We start from the raw sequence: 16,030 nt of genomic DNA, 5'->3' as shown, positions 1-16,030 counted from the left end.
GGACGCATTCACTTGCATGGCCAAGTGCGATTTATGGAGGCAAATACTCCTATTGCAGGAGGAGTGTATGCGGTGATTTTTTTCGTTGGAATCATCACAAAGATTTCCAGGTCTAATATCACAGCACTGTCAGCTCTCACCCTTCCCACATACTTACTGTTGTGAGACAAGATCTGAAAGTGTTTGTAATGATACATAACTCAACTGTTCAATATCTCTTCACAGTAGCTTCAGAGATCAGTGAGGAGAAGAGGGCGTGTTCTTTTCTCCCATGTATGTTGCTGTCTGCTTATGATTGGTCAAACTCATGCAGGGGAAGAAGTACACGCCCCCAGAGAAGAATCTCTGGTAATGCCCAAATGAATTTTACTTAAATTATAACAAACTTTATGAGCTAATATCTCCGCAAAAAGAGGATGAATTAAAAAATAATACTATGATTTACCCAGCTGTCTAGCCACTATTCCATTGATGTGGCCATTTAAACACACTGAAACTGGTAAAGGTCCTTATTAACTGGAAAATATGCCAGTCAGCCCGCTAAGATGGTTTGCAAGTGCACGTTACATGTCTTTTCTGATTACTTTTCAGTTGATTTATGACCCCAGACAACAGTAAAATTGAATGTGCAGGGAAACAAAGAGCCTGTAAAAGTCAAACTGTGCAAAAATTTTAATGATACCCAATTGGAAAAATAATTTCCAACCCCAAATTTGATTTTTATGGTCTTTACCAAGGAGGTGTTGCACTGAGGATTCCCTGGGGGTACATTTTTAGATTGCTCTGCCTTATTTCCCCAAAAGGTCATCATCCTCTTGGTAAAGACTATAAAAAGTAGTACTAAATAAGAAGCCTATATCTCCGGAAATGTATGGTGGATTTGAAAACAACCGGAAAAACATTAGTTAGTGAATAAATTAATGTGATTTTCTACAAGAGACCTATGTCTGTAGATTATTTTATTGGAAGTTGATAACTACTTAGCCTTTACTCCTGTTGCTTTTATCATGTGTCGTGGACTCCATGAATCTTTGATGTCGAGGAGGCTAGTGTTTGCCCTGCGTAGTAAACCATACACTGCTGGTTTTGTTTGCTGGAAAAGCTTTTCTCTGTTTTCTGCCTCGCACAGTAAGTCATTGAACATGGCAGTGAAGCAGCGTGACCTCAAAAATCAAAGCTTTGGATTCAGGGGACATACCTCCAGTCAACTCACATATGGTGCTTATATGAAAATACTTCTTAAAAGGATGACTGATTTATGCTTTTTTTACCTCAGGGCAAAAGCTTAACAATTTCACACCAAAGTTCTCCCTTCGTAAAATAAGTAACAAAAGATTTTCCTTCGGGCATCCTGCCGTTCAACCCTTTCATGGCCGGTGAGCCTGCAGGGACCGGTATGCAAATATTATGACAGAAAGCAACAGAAATCAGTCAGCGTGTATCAATATAATATGTTTGCATCAGGAAAAGATCATATTGAAATGTTCAAAATATTCCAGAAGTTTGGTTAGTAAAAGTCCATTCACACATCTCTGTCAATGGCACCCCAATGCTGTCCGTTACATTATGGACTCAGTTATAAACATGTGTGCGTGTGCTCAGCAAAGTAGACCAAGCTCGGACATGTCTGTTTTTTCCCTAAGCTTTATGGGGGAATGCACCTAGTGTCGGACTAAAGTGCCTAGGGTCCACAGGAGGGACTGATCCCACAATGCCCACCCCACTGCTACTGTGGCGCCCTGGACTAGCCAGGTAGCCACAGACAGAACACACACACATACCCACCCCCCAGACAGTAACATTAGCCAAACACAAAACCCTTGTTGCCTCCCTCCAGGGTCTGATGTCCACACCAGGTGGGGCAGGGCCAGGCGGTTGGCCCCACCCACCGAGGAGTTCACAGGCCTGGAGGCGGGAAAAGGAGTAGTGGAGGTTGAAGTGAGAGGAGTAAAGTGGAGAGTGTCTGGGTTTGTGGCCCAGGCACTGACAGCAAGGTTGGCAGACGGTGGTGGCCGTCTGCAGGAGTGGTGGATCAACGCAGAACCGGGGTTGGGCGGTGGCCAACCGGTAACGACCGGGGAGCGAAGTGAAGCTAGCACACACAGGCAGGGCCATCGGACCCCGACTAGGCTTGGAGCCGCTGTCAACAGTCAAATCCGAGTGTGACAGGAACCCCAGGGGTTTCCTAACAACCAAAGACCCGTTAGAAGGCAACCGTCCGCACCGTGAGGGTATACAGCCACCGCCACAGGCTAGAGACCCAAGGCCCAGCGCCTGCAACAAACCACCCCCTTTTCACTCACGGGCTAGGAGTGCCGCTCAAGTCCCTGGCTCCAGCCCACCGCTCGAGCCACCGAGCAGCAGCAGCAGCGCCGGACCCGAGCGTTAGCGAGCACAGCACCCCGCCGCCCGCGACACTACTCTACATGGATATTGTACCTGTGCACACTCCAGCCTCATGCACAAGTACATGAGACACAAAGCAGTGTGTAAGGCCTCATTCACACATCAGTATTTTTGCTCAGTATTTCTATGCAAAAACTAGAAGTGTCTCCAAAATACAGAACAGGAGTCAATATTTCAATTATGGATTTTCTCTGTAACTTTCACAGCTGGCTTTGGCATACAAACACTGATGCAAAAATACTGATGTGTGAATGTGGCCTAAAACAATATGTGCATCTTAATGAATACAGTATGGCGCATTTTTCACCTTACATGCGCTACCACAAGAAAGTTACTACAATCAGGGACTGTCTTATAGTTCTGTTATAGTTACACCACTTTTGTAGAGTAAATTATGTTGAATTTTTTTCGCCGTGCTTGCTTGTCTGCACACCCTTTCCATAAAGCTTAAAGGCCCCGTCACACACAGAGATAAATCTTTGGCAGATCTGTGGTTGCAGTAAAATCATGGACACATTGTTCCATTTGTACACAGCAACAAACCTGGCACTGATTGTCCACAATTTCATTGCAACCACAGATCTGCCGCAGATTTATCTCTGTGTGTGACAGGGCCTTTACTCTCGTTTTATAAAGTCCCTCTCCCCCACATATAGTCTATATAGCCTACTTTCCCCTGTCCAACATATAGCCTATATAGCCTTGTCCCCCCTCTTCCACATATAGCCTGTATAGCCAAGTCCCCACTCTCCTACATATAGCCTATATAGCCAAGTCTTCCTGCTCCCATATATAGCCTATACAGCCTAGTGCCCCCTCCCCCACATATAGCCTATATAGCCAAGTCTCGCGGCTTCCACATATAGCATATACAGCCAAGTCCCCTCTATCCCTTGTATAGCCTAGTCCCCTCTCCCCCACATATAGCCTATATAGCCTAGTCCCCCCTCTTCCACATATAGCATATATAGCCTAGTCCCTCCTCCCCCACATATAGCCAAGTCCCCCTCCCTCACATATAGCCTATATAGCCTCTCCCATATATAGCATATATATCCTAGTCCCCCTACTTGCACATATAGCATATATAGCCTTGTGACCCTTCTCACACATATAGCCTAGCCTTCCACTCTCCTACTTATAGCCTATATAGCCAAGTCCCCCCTCTCCCATATAAAGCCTATATAGCCTAGCCCCCCCCCCACTTGCACATATAGCATATATAGCCAAGTCCCCCTGCTCCCACATATCGCATATACTGTATAGCCTAGTCCCCCCTCCAATATTAGCAGAAGATTGCAGAGAGAAGATCCGAGCAGCTGCTGCAATCACCCAGCACCAATCACATCACAGCCTCAGCAAGCTCCTCCTGTGGGGCACAGAGTGGAGTAAGGGTGCAGACTGCCCCATCATATGGCTGCTATGGTAACTTCAATGACCCACAGTCTCATCGTGCTGGGGGATAAGGACAGGGGACAATGAAAGCTTGTCAGATTGGCACCTCTGCTTGATAGGTGTCATCTAGCTCAGCTTTTCACTCCTCTGGTAATCTGCATCCATAACAGTACACTCCCGCCTTCTCCTGCTGTTCTGGAGCTGGATGTTAAGAGTCACACTAACACCTGTGTAGGAGAGGCGTTACTATTATTGGCATTGGCCCTACAGCGGGCCCACCAGAGTATTCCCAAATTTCCCGGTGGGCCAGTCCGAGCCTGAATGTACCCATATAATGTAAAGAGTACATATTTTATTCTTGAAAAGCAAGGCTAGAAGACATATATGGAACTCGGGCATGGGAATGGGGCCTTGCACCTAGACTTAATGCAGGTGTCAAACTTAAAATTCCCACATACAATAGCTGTGGCTATGTACTGTCTTGTATGGAGTTGTCACAATTGCTCTTTATCCCTCTTCTTTGTGAACGAGAGCAGTATTGCTTTTTCAGGCATTTATAACATAACCATAAGATAAGCTATAAATGTCTGATAGGTGCTGGTCACAGAGGGGGAACCCACATCTATCTCTACAATATGATGTGGTGCAGTGAATGGAGAGGTGCCTGCAGGTTGCCTCTGCCACTTTAGTAATAATCCACAGGGAGAGCTATCCATGGAAAGCAGTCTCTATTTACAAAGCTAATGTGGTGAGCTCTGCCCTTACACTGTGTGCAGAATTATTAGGCAAATGAGTATTTTGATCACATGATAATTTTTATACATGTTGTCGTACTCCAAGCTGTATAGGCTGAGAGCCAACTACCAATTCAGTAAATCAGGTGATGTGCATCTCTGTAATGAGGCGGGGTGTGGTGTAATGACATCAACACCCTATATAAGTTGTGCTTAATTATTAGGTAACTTCCTTTCCTTTGGCAAAATGGGTCAGAAGAGAGATTTGACAGGCTCTGAAAAGTCCAAAATTGTGAGATGTCTTGCAGAGGGATGCAGCAGTCTTGAAATTGCCAAACTTTTGAAGCGTGATCACTGAACAATCAAGCGTTTCATGGTAAATAGCTAACAGGGTCGCAAGAAGCGTGTTGGGCAAAAAAAAGCGCAAAATAACTGCCTATGAATTGCGAAAAATCAAGCGTGAAGCTGCTAAGATGCCATTTGCCACCAGTTTGGCCATATTTCAGAGCTGCAACGTTACTGGAGTATTAAAAAGCACAAGGTGTGCCATACTCAGGAACATGGCCAAGGTAAAGAAGGCTGAAAAATGACCACCTTTGAAAAAGAAATATAAGATAAAATGTCAAGACTGCGCCAAGAAATATCTTAAGACTGATTTTTCAAAGGTTTTATGTACTGATGAAATGAGAGTGACTCTTGATGGTCCAGATGGATGGGCCAGAGGCTGGATCAGTAAAGGGCAGAGAGCTCCACTCCAACTCAGATGCCAGCAAGGTGGAGATGGGGTACTGGTATGGGCTGGTATCATCAAAGATGAACTTGTGGGACCTTTTTGGGTTGAGGATGGAGTGAAGCTCAACTCCAAGACCTACTGCCAGTTTCTGGAAGACAACTTCTTGAAGCAGCGATACAGGAAGAAGTCAGTATCATTCAAGAAAGGCATGATTTTCATGCAGGACAATGCTCCAGCACATGCATCCAACTACTCCACAGCGTGGCTGGCCAGTAAAGGTCTAAAAGATGAAAAAATAATTACATGGTCTTCTTGTTCACCTGATCTGAACCCCATAGAGAACCTGTGGTCCCTCATAAAATGTAAGATTTACATGGAGGGAAAACAGTACAACTCTGTCTGGGAGGCTGTGGTGGCTGCTGCATGCAATGTTGATCGTAAACAGATCAAGCAACTGACAGAATCTACAGTCCCTGACAAAAGTTCTGTCGCTTACCCATGTTATGTAAATAAAAGCTTATTACCTGACTTTCAATTCATCCATTAGTTTCATAAATTACTGTTTTGAAAGCTGAAACCCTCCCAAATTTGGTTTAAGTTATGAAAATAAAATTGCTGGAAAGCAGAAATATTGATCATTTAATGAACACAGAAAGGTCAGATTTTGGCAACACAAAAGTTTTGTCACCTTGTCATATAATGCACCCAATTCTAGTTTACATCCTCACCTGTGCTCAGTAAATGATCGGTTAATTAGTGAGTGTGTATAAAAAGAAACCCAGCACATTAGACCTTCACTTGAACTGCAACTTGACCTCTGACAACATGCTAAAAATCCAACATGCGACCAAAGCCTTGATTATCAAGAGGCTGAAGACCAGATCCACTGTAGAGGTGGCTGGCACCTTTAATGTGTCTCAGTGTCAAGTACAAAGAATTAAAAAAAAGATTTGAAGAGACTGGAGATGTTTTTGACAAGCCCAGGTCCGACAGACCCCGCAAGACAACTGCTCAGGAGGAAAGTTTCTTGGTTATAAAATCCAAAGCCAGCCCCTCTTCCACTGCAGCAGAGCTCCAAAAGGCCTGGTCACCTCAAGTCTCTGTGTCAACTAGAACAGTTTTTAGGATTCGGTCTCGAAATGGTCTACATGGTCGAATCAGTGCCCAGAAGCCAGCACTAAACAAAAGGCAATTAAAAAACCATGTGGCATTTGCCAAGTCCCATAGCCTGCTGAACAGATGGATGCTGGAAAGGTGGCAGAAGGTGGATTTCTCTGATGAATCTTCAGTTGAATTATACGACAGCCACCGCAAATACTGCAGGAGACCTACTGGAGCCTATATGGATCCAGAAAACAGTTAAGTTTGGTGGTGGAAAGATCATGGTCTGGGGTTACATTCAGTATGGGCGTGTGCGAAACATTTGCAAGGAGGAAGGCAATATCAATAGCCTAAAATATCAAGAAGTATTAGCTACCTCTTACATTTCCAATCATAAAAGGGGTCAAATTTTGCAGCAGGATGGTGCTCCATCCCATACATCCATTTCTACAACAAAGTTCCTCCTGGCAAAGAAGATCAAGGTGCTCAAGGACTGGCCAGCCCAGTCACCAGACATGAACATCATTGAGCATGTTTGGGGTAGGATGAAAGAGGAAGCTTGGAAGACAAAACCAAAGAATCTAGATGAACACTGGGAGGCATGTAAGACTGCATTCTTTGCTATTCCTGATGACTTCATCAATAAATTGTATGAATCATTGTTCAACTGCATGGATGCAGTCCTTCAAGCTCATGGAAGTCACACAAAATATGAAATATGGCTCTAAAAGCACCACAACTTCAATCACCAATATTATGCAACATATCTTTGTATTAGAAGTTAATTATTTGTTTGAATTTCCCACTACTTTCTGTGGGCGACAATACTTTTGCTGTGCCAAAATCTGACCTTTCTGTGTTCATTAAATGATCAATATTTCAGCTTTGCAGCAACTTTATTTTTATAACCTAAACCAAATTTGGGAGGGTTTCAGCTTTCAAAAGAGTAATTTATGAAACCAATGGATAAATTTAAAGACAGGTTAAAAGCTTTTATTTACATAACATGGATAAGAACAGGATAGTAGGCTGTTGAGTGTCATCATAAAGAAAGGTGGCTATATTGGTCGCTAATTTTTTGGGTTTTGTTTTTGCATGTCAGAAATGTTTATTTCTAAATTTTGTGCAGTTATATTGGTTTACCTGGTGAAAATAAACAAGTGAGATGGGAATATATTTGTTTTTTATTAAGTTGCCTAATAAATCTACACAGTAATCGTTACCTGCAAAATCAGATATCGTCCTAAGATAGCCAAATCTAAAAAAAAACCCTCCCCAACTTCCAAAAATATTAAGCTTTGATATTTATGAGTCTTTTGGGTTGATTGAGAACATAGTTGCTGATCAATAATAAAAAAAATCCTCTAAAATACAACTTGCCTAATAATTCTGCACACAATGTAGAGGTAGGCCCTGCATATATCACACATTTATGACATATCTTGTGAATATGTATGCCAGCTTAGGGCCCCAAATATAATCAAAACAACCTATACTCACCTTGTGCAGCAGAGCTGTTCTAGGTACATCGGCACCGCTGTTCCCAGAGAGTGACATACCTTGCTATGTCACATGTCGGCTGCAGCCAATGCATGACCGCTCATCAGCTGCTGCCTTTATTATTTCATCAGAGCAGACGTCCACCTGTGGCGCTCCTGAGGCTTCAGTCGCCACAGGATTCTGCGTGGCGCCCCTGAAGCTCCAGTCATCACTGAGTACCGCACCTTATTTAAGGTGCGATATTCGCCTCGGGTAGGGAGGAGGTTAATCATCGGTGTTCCACATTCACACTTTACATATAGCTGAGGAGCCTTCTCACTGGGGGGGATGGCCATCACGATGCATGGGACTTTCCCGGTCACTAAAGCCAGCCAACTGAGGGGCGGGTCCACATGGGGTAGAAGTAGGAGCAACTCACATAATCTTCAGTCAGTCTACCCAGGACATCAGTACTGGGACACGACACCACCATCTTCTCTTCATCTTTTTCTTTCACGGGGCCTAGGCTTGGAGCGGAACGCGCAGCCCTGGTTCTCATTGCTGGAAGGGCAACGCTTACAAAGAACATTTTTCCAAACATCGGTGGCTTCTTCCAACTTATCTGAGGTCGACGGGGCCCATCACAACTGTGACCAATGCTTCGGCAGCAGCAACCGGGCTATCTATAGAACTGTGAGTAAAGACAGCTGGAACTGCAGTGGTTGACTCGGACTCTTATTACTGGCTCCGCCGCCCTGTGCCTTGGCGTCAACAGCCACCGCCACTACGACTACTCATCATCCTCCTTGGGGCCCACTACACCTTTGGGGAGCAATACCATCCCAGCTGCTATTACCATCCGCCCCAGAGGACAGCAACATCAGCGGCGGCTAATTCCCTAGCTGCGTACCACAGGTGTCGTCACGACAAATATCCACCTCTCAATCCCCTTTAATTGTGGACACCTCGGGGCACAAAACTGGGCAGGGCCACCCGTGACATCGCAGAGACCTGCATCACCGGCCCGGAGACGAATAAAGGGTGGCGAGAAGCCCCCTGGGTGCCATAACTGCACCTCACTTAAGGTGCGGTACTCATCCCGGGTAAGGGAGAGGTTAACTGTTGGTGTTTCTCATATTCACAACCACACACAGTTAGGTGCTTTCCCACCGGGGGGTTGGCCTGGGGTAGATAGGGGGGTGGCCATCACGAACCATGGGACTTTCCCGGTCATTAGGACAACCACCTGGGAGGCGGGCACCACTTGGGGAAAAGGAAGGAGCATCTTCACACATAGTCAGTTAGCCCCAAGCACAGCTTGGGGTGAGGAGTACAGTCGGGACTTCGGTCCAGGCATATTCTTTCTACCTTCACACTTCTGGGATCACCACAGTACCCGCAGGCAGCTCAGCCCGGGTTCTCCACAGCCACCGGGGATTCCAGGGTCTGCGGCGAGTGCAGGAAACACCCGCAGCCCATTCCACATTCCATCCACGGGTTTGTAGGGACCCCAACCAGAAAGGACACACAGTGGGAACACCGGCGGTGACCTCCGAATCGTCCGGGATCGGCTGGGTTCCATCACGGCAGAGACCAGTACCCTGAGGCTGTACTTGAACTGTGAGTAAAAAGACCTGGAACCGCAGCAGCTGACTCAGCCTCTTATTGCCGTCGCTATTGCCCTGCGTTTTGTCGCCAATGGATGTTACAGTCCCTCATCATCCTCCCCGGGGCCAACTCCACCTGTGGAGAGCAGAACCACCCTTGCTGCGACACCATTAGTCCCAGAGGACATCACCCGCAGTGGCGGCTAATCCCTGGCCGCGTACCACAGGTGGCGAGACAAACTCCATTCCATCTTCCTTCCCCTCAGGGAACGCCTCAGGGCCACTAAGCCGGGCAGGGCCACCAGTGACATTCCCAGACCAGGTCTGGCGATGGATAAAGTTAACCACTTGATCCGTGTGTGCTACACACCCTCTCGGTATATTGATGAGCTGCAGCCATAGAACGGCCGCCAGGAATGCTGGAGCCATCACTAGAATGTTGCAGATACAGGAGGAGAGGATTGGTTGCTTTTGTCGCGGGCGGGGGAGGGGACGCTGCGCTCACCCACTGCTCGGGTCCGGCTGCTGCTTCTGCTCGGTGGTGGATCGAGCGGTGGGCCGGATCCCGGGGTTTCAAGCGGCGTTCCTCGCCCGTGAGTGAAAGGGGGAATTGGTGTGCGGTTTGGGGGAATATTGTCCGTGACGCCACCCATGGTTGTGGTGAAGTTGTGACACCACCGCTGCTCTGAACGGGGATCCCGGCAGCGATGACAGGGAGCAGCTTGGATGTTGGTTCTCCCCTCCGTGGGTAGGGGGGTTGGTTGTCCCGGTGCCCCGGTGAGGGTTTTAGGGATGGTTGGCAGGCGGGTACGGGGCCTGGTGTGGTGCAGGGTCGCGGGGGCAGCGCTGTGCCGCACGGCACGGTGGTACTCACTCAGCCAGTAATTCACACAGAGTCTCTGGTCAAACAAACGGCTGGATGGATGGGTCCCACAGACGGCTGCGGTTGTTCTCCTCCCGGCAGGTTGATGGTGACTGCCTTTCCCTGCACCTGTGTAGTGTATATGGCTCCAATGGGTTCCCACTGGTAACCCGCTCCCCAGCTTGGATGGATGCTGAGGGAGCCCCTTTTGCCCGCAGTCTCTGGCCCTGGGAACTGTAGCCTTGGCGGTGACTGTGTTTCCCTCTACGCTGTGAGCTATTGCCTTCAATCGGGTCTTGGCTGCTGGGAAACCCCGGAGGTTCCCTTCGCTAACGGATTTGACCGGTTTTACGGCGACTCCTAGCCTGGTCGGGGTCCGTAGGCCCTGCCGGATGGTGCTGGCTTCTCTTTACTCTCCGATCCGGTATCACCGGGCCACCGCCCGTCCACGGTCCATACGGTTTGCTCCGATCAGCCTCTCCTGCAGACAGTCACCACCGTCTGCCAACCTTGCTGTTTGTGCCCGGGCCACACACCCGGACACGGTCAGTCTCCTCCTTTACCACTTCACTCTTCAACCTACAAAAACTGATCTCTCACTTTTCCCGCCTCCAGGACTGTGAACTCCTCAGTGGGCGGGACCAACTGCCTGGCCCACCCCCTGGTGTGGACATCAGCCCCTGGAGGAAGGCAACAAGGATTTTGTGTTTGGCTCTGGTGTGCCTAACCGGGGTGTAGGGTGTGTTGGTGTTGTCCTGTGACGACCTGGCTTGTCCAGGGCGCCACACTTTTATTTTAATTAGGGCCTTGAATTAATTAGGCTGTGGCTGACCAAACCCTTTAAGATTTCAAAACATATATTTGCCAACCACCTTGGATTTTCTGGGAATCTTGTGCTAACAGGCAATAATATTCACAAAAAAGTGGATATGATAGGACTGGATGATGGAACAGGTTATTCCGAAGAGGTGCGGGGTGGGGAACAAGGCTTATAATCCTCAGAAATATTGAGAACTATGTAACCAATTAATGTCTAAAGGGATATGGTGTCTTCATGCCATGAACAAAACATTCATATATCTCTTTTACAGTCAGTTACATGTATCTGATCATCATGGGTGTTCGGAATGTTATTGGAAAAAATAATGCATAATGCTGCACTTTTTGTTCTGGTGATAATCACAGAACCTGTGTGTGTTTGCATTGCCATTTTTTGTAGTGATAGTCATCAATGATCTTGTGCCTTATCCGGCACTTGGCATTACATTATGAGAATATAACTTGTCTTTTCTTAAACTTGGCAAAGGCACAGTTCTCATATCTATCCCAGTATATAGTACTCTGGGAAAGTCAGTGCTGACTCCCAGTGGGGAATTCTTCGGTCCACTATAGAAAACGATCCTGAGAACCTATCTACCATGTTTCCCCAAAAATAAGACACTGTCGTATATTATGTTTTGGCCCGAAAAAATGCACAAGGGCTTATTTTCATGGTAAGTCTTTTTTTTCAGAAAATATGGATAAGTTTACCCCCAAAAGAAGACTGACACCGCCCTAGAGAATTGCACTTACCAGACCCTGGACATCTAAGTCACTATCAGGTACTACTGCGTTTCACATCAGTTGCTCCCACTACTGGCCGGAAGCAGTATCACTTGTGCAAAGTTAGTGAGAGCAGAGTGATACTGCGATCAGATGTGTGTGTGAGACAGAGGAATGTTACTGCAATCGGATGTATGTGTGTGTGTGTGTGTGAGCGGACTGATACTGGGACCCAATGTGGGTGTGGGTGTGTGTGGGTGTGTGGGTGAAAGTGGAGGGATATTGGACCCTAATCTGTGTGTGAAAGATGACTGATACTGGACTTGATGTGTGTGATTGGAATGGCGAGGGGACCTGACAACAACGTAGATCACTATGGGTGAGCCCATCCACCGACGATACTTGCCAGCTGTAGATGTTTGGTTCTGGTGAGAGCAATTATTTTGTAGTGTTGTCTGCTTTCTTTGGAGGCTGTCTTCTTTCTTTTGGGGGTATCTGATTTCTTTAATGAAGTATCCTACTGTATTCCTTAACTTTTTGTAGCAGCCCGGACACTTCATTATTAAACCCCCGATAGGGCTTACTTTTGTAGAGGGGTTTATATTTTAAGCATACTTCAAACAGGACAAAAAATCCTGCTAGGACTTATTTTTGGGTTAGGTCTTATTTTCAGGTAAACACGGTATAATTTATCCATGCAAGTCCACTGTATATACATTATCAGACTTTATTGTTGTCATAGCACGCTGTAATCCCATGCCAGAATCCCTGTCCTGCACCCCTCCCCCAGCAACGACGCCATCCCTCTCACCTTCCCGGCCACCCAACGGTGGCTGCTCCATCCACGGTCTATGCTGCTGTCTTTCAAGGTCTGCATACATTGCACAGGCCTCCTGGGAATGCCTGTAGGGTGCTCACATGCCCACGCTCCTTTTCTTAAAGGGTCATTACCTCTCAGGTCGGCTGGTAGTCTTCTGGTTTTTAAGGCACCTTCCTCTTAAGGGAGGTGCCTGGACAACAAGTCAGTTATGTTGCTAGTTCTCAGGTCTTCAGTGTTGCTGTTGCTGTTACTGTGCTGATTCGTGTTTGTGTTTCAGTGAACTCCTTATCTGCTGCTGCTACGACCATCCATGCCAGCTGGCTACTACTATACCTGCTGCTGCAAGTATCTACACCAGCCGCCTACCACGATACCCACTGCTGCAAGTATCCTCATCGGCTGCTGCTACTGCATCCATCCATCAGTCTATACTAGCTGAAACCTCAACACCAACTGCTGCTCCATTTGCTACAATCAGAGATTGTATTGAATCTGTGGCGCCAGCTGCCGAGGTACCACAGATCCCCTGGGGCTGCAATCTGTTGGCTGCTTATCAGCGTGTATACCTACTGTCACCTCCAGCGACTGGTGCAGTTCGCTGCTCCAGACAAGTGAATGGTACTTTCGGTCCAGTGGACCCACTAATCTTGTGCACGACCCACAAGCATAACACACATGCTGGACAGATCATGAATAGGATTCAACTGGTTGTGACTAAGCACATAGTACACACATTCAGCTGAAATACATTGTGACACAGAGACCCTCCAGGTCTGTGTGCCACAATACATAACAAAGGTGAGAAGGATGTTATTTTTTTTATACGTTAGAGAACAGTGGCAGAATGAGGGACATAAATGCCAGGAAAAGGCCCATGATTCGGTACAGATATGCCAGAAGGGGGCCCAAGATGGAGGCACTATATACCAGAAAAAAGTCCAACATGGGGTACATATACACCAGGAAGGAGCCCAGGATGGGGGACATATATATCAGGAAGGAGCCCAGGATGTGGGACATACAGTATATTACAGGATAGGGGATATATATTAGCAACGGGCCCATGATGAGAAGATCTACAGTGCCTACAAGTAGTATTCAACCCCCTGCAGATTTAGCAGGTTTACACATTCGGAATTAACTTGGCATTGTGACATTTGGACTGTAGATCAGCCTGGAAGTGTGAAATGCACTGCAGCAAAAAAGAATGTTATTTCTTTTTTTATTTTTTTTTTTTTAAATTGTGAAAAGTTTATTCAGAGGGTCATTTATTATTCAACCCCTCAAACCACAAGAATTCTGTTTGGTTCCCCTAAAGTATTAAGAAGTATTTCAGGCACAAAGAACAATGAGCTTCACATGTTTGGATTAATTATCTCTTTTTCCAGCCTTTTCTGACTAATTAAGACCCTCCCCAAACTTGTGAACAGCACTCATACTTGGTCAACATGGGAAAGACAAAGGAGCATTCCAAGGCCATCAGAGACAAGATCGTGGAGGGTCACAAGGCTGGCAAGGGGTACAAAACCCTTTCCAAGGAGTTGGGCCTACCTGTCTCCACTGTTGGGAGCATCATCCGGAAGTGGAAGGCTTATGGAACTACTGTTAGCCTTCCACGGCCTGGACAGCCTTTGAAAGTTTCCACCTGTGCCGAGGCCAGGCTTGTCCGAAGAGTCAAGGCTAACCCAAGGACAACAAGGAAGGAGCTCCAGGAAGATCTCATGGCAGTGGGGACATTGGTTTCAGTCAATACCATAAGTAACGTACTCCACCGCAATGGTCTCCGTTCCAGACGAGCCCGTAAGGTACCTTTACTTTCAAAGCGTCATGTCAAGGCTCGTCTACAGTTTGCTCATGATCACTTGGAGGACTCTGAGACAGACTGGTTCAAGGTTCTCTGATCTGATGAGACCAAGATCGAGATCTTTGGTGCCAACCACACACGTGACGTTTGGAGACTGGATGGCACTGCATACGACCCCAAGAATACCATCCCTACAGTCAAGCATGGTGGTGGCAGCATCATGCTGTGGGGCTGTTTCTCAGCCAAGGGGCCTGGCCATCTGGTCCGCATCCATGGGAAGATGGATAGCACGGCCTACCTGGAGATTTTGGCCAAGAACCTCCGCTCCTCCATCAAGGATCTTAAGATGGGTCGTCATTTCATCTTCCAACAAGACAACGACCGAAAGCACACAGCCAAGAAAACCAAGGCCTGGTTCAAGAGGGAAAAAATCAAGGTGTTCTAGTGGCCTAGTCAGTCTTCTGATCTTAACCCAATTGAAAACTTGTGGAAGGAGCTCAAGATTAAAGTCCACATGAGACACCCAAAGAACCTAGATAACTTGGAGAAGATCTGCATGGAGGAGTGGGCCAAGATAACTCCAGAGACCTGTGCCGGCCTGATCAGGTCTTATAAAAGACGATTATTAGCTGTAAATGCAAACAAGGGTTATTCCACAAAATATTAAACCTAGGGGTTGAATAATAATTGACCCACACTTTTATGTTGAAAATGTATTAAAATTTAACTGAGCAACATAACTTGTTGGTTTGTAAGATTTATGCATCTGTTAATAAATCCTGCTCTTGTTTGAAGTTTGCAGGCTCTAACTTATTTGCATCTTATCAAACCTGCTAAATCTGCAGGGGGTTGAATACTACTTGTAGGCACTGTATATACCAAGATGCGGGACATATTGAACAGGAAGAGGTCCAGCATGGGGGACATATTACCAGGAAGGGTTCTCAGGATGGTGGACATAAATAACAAGAGGGGAGCCAGGATGGGGAACATATATACCAGAAAGGAGCCTAAGATGGGCGACATATATACCTGAAAGGGGCTCAGACTGGGCGACATATATTACAGGATGAGGGACATGTATAATAGGAATGGGACCCAGATGAAGAGACCTATATACCAGGATTTGGGACATATATAACAGGAAAGGGCTCATATTGCCATGCACGTCGGTCTAGATGCAACGCACTACAGATCAGGCTTACCCTGGAGGGGCATGACTAAGTGTCTACTGGGTATTCACCAGAGTCTCTGATGGTGAGGTTGGACTCCAGGGCAGTCCCCTGTCTGCAGCAGCTGAAGCCATGGGTCAGGGATGCAGGCACAGAGCTCAGGGTAATAAGCAGAACTGGATACTGGAACTGGCTCAGATAAGATGGCTGCTTCAGACAGGATGGCTAGTTCAAACATGACGGCTGTTACAGACAAGAACAGACTCGGATAGAGACCGGACCACAGGCTCAGGTACATGGACAGGATTGGGTTAAAGGTAGGGTTCAGACTGGACAGGTCCAGGTTCAGGCACGTAGGACAGGTTTGGTTCAGGC

Source organism: Anomaloglossus baeobatrachus, chromosome 2 (assembly GCF_048569485.1).
Source record: "Anomaloglossus baeobatrachus isolate aAnoBae1 chromosome 2, aAnoBae1.hap1, whole genome shotgun sequence".
In the NCBI taxonomy this organism is placed as follows: Eukaryota; Metazoa; Chordata; class Amphibia; order Anura; family Aromobatidae; genus Anomaloglossus; species Anomaloglossus baeobatrachus.
Note: the sequence above shows the minus strand (reverse complement) of the source record.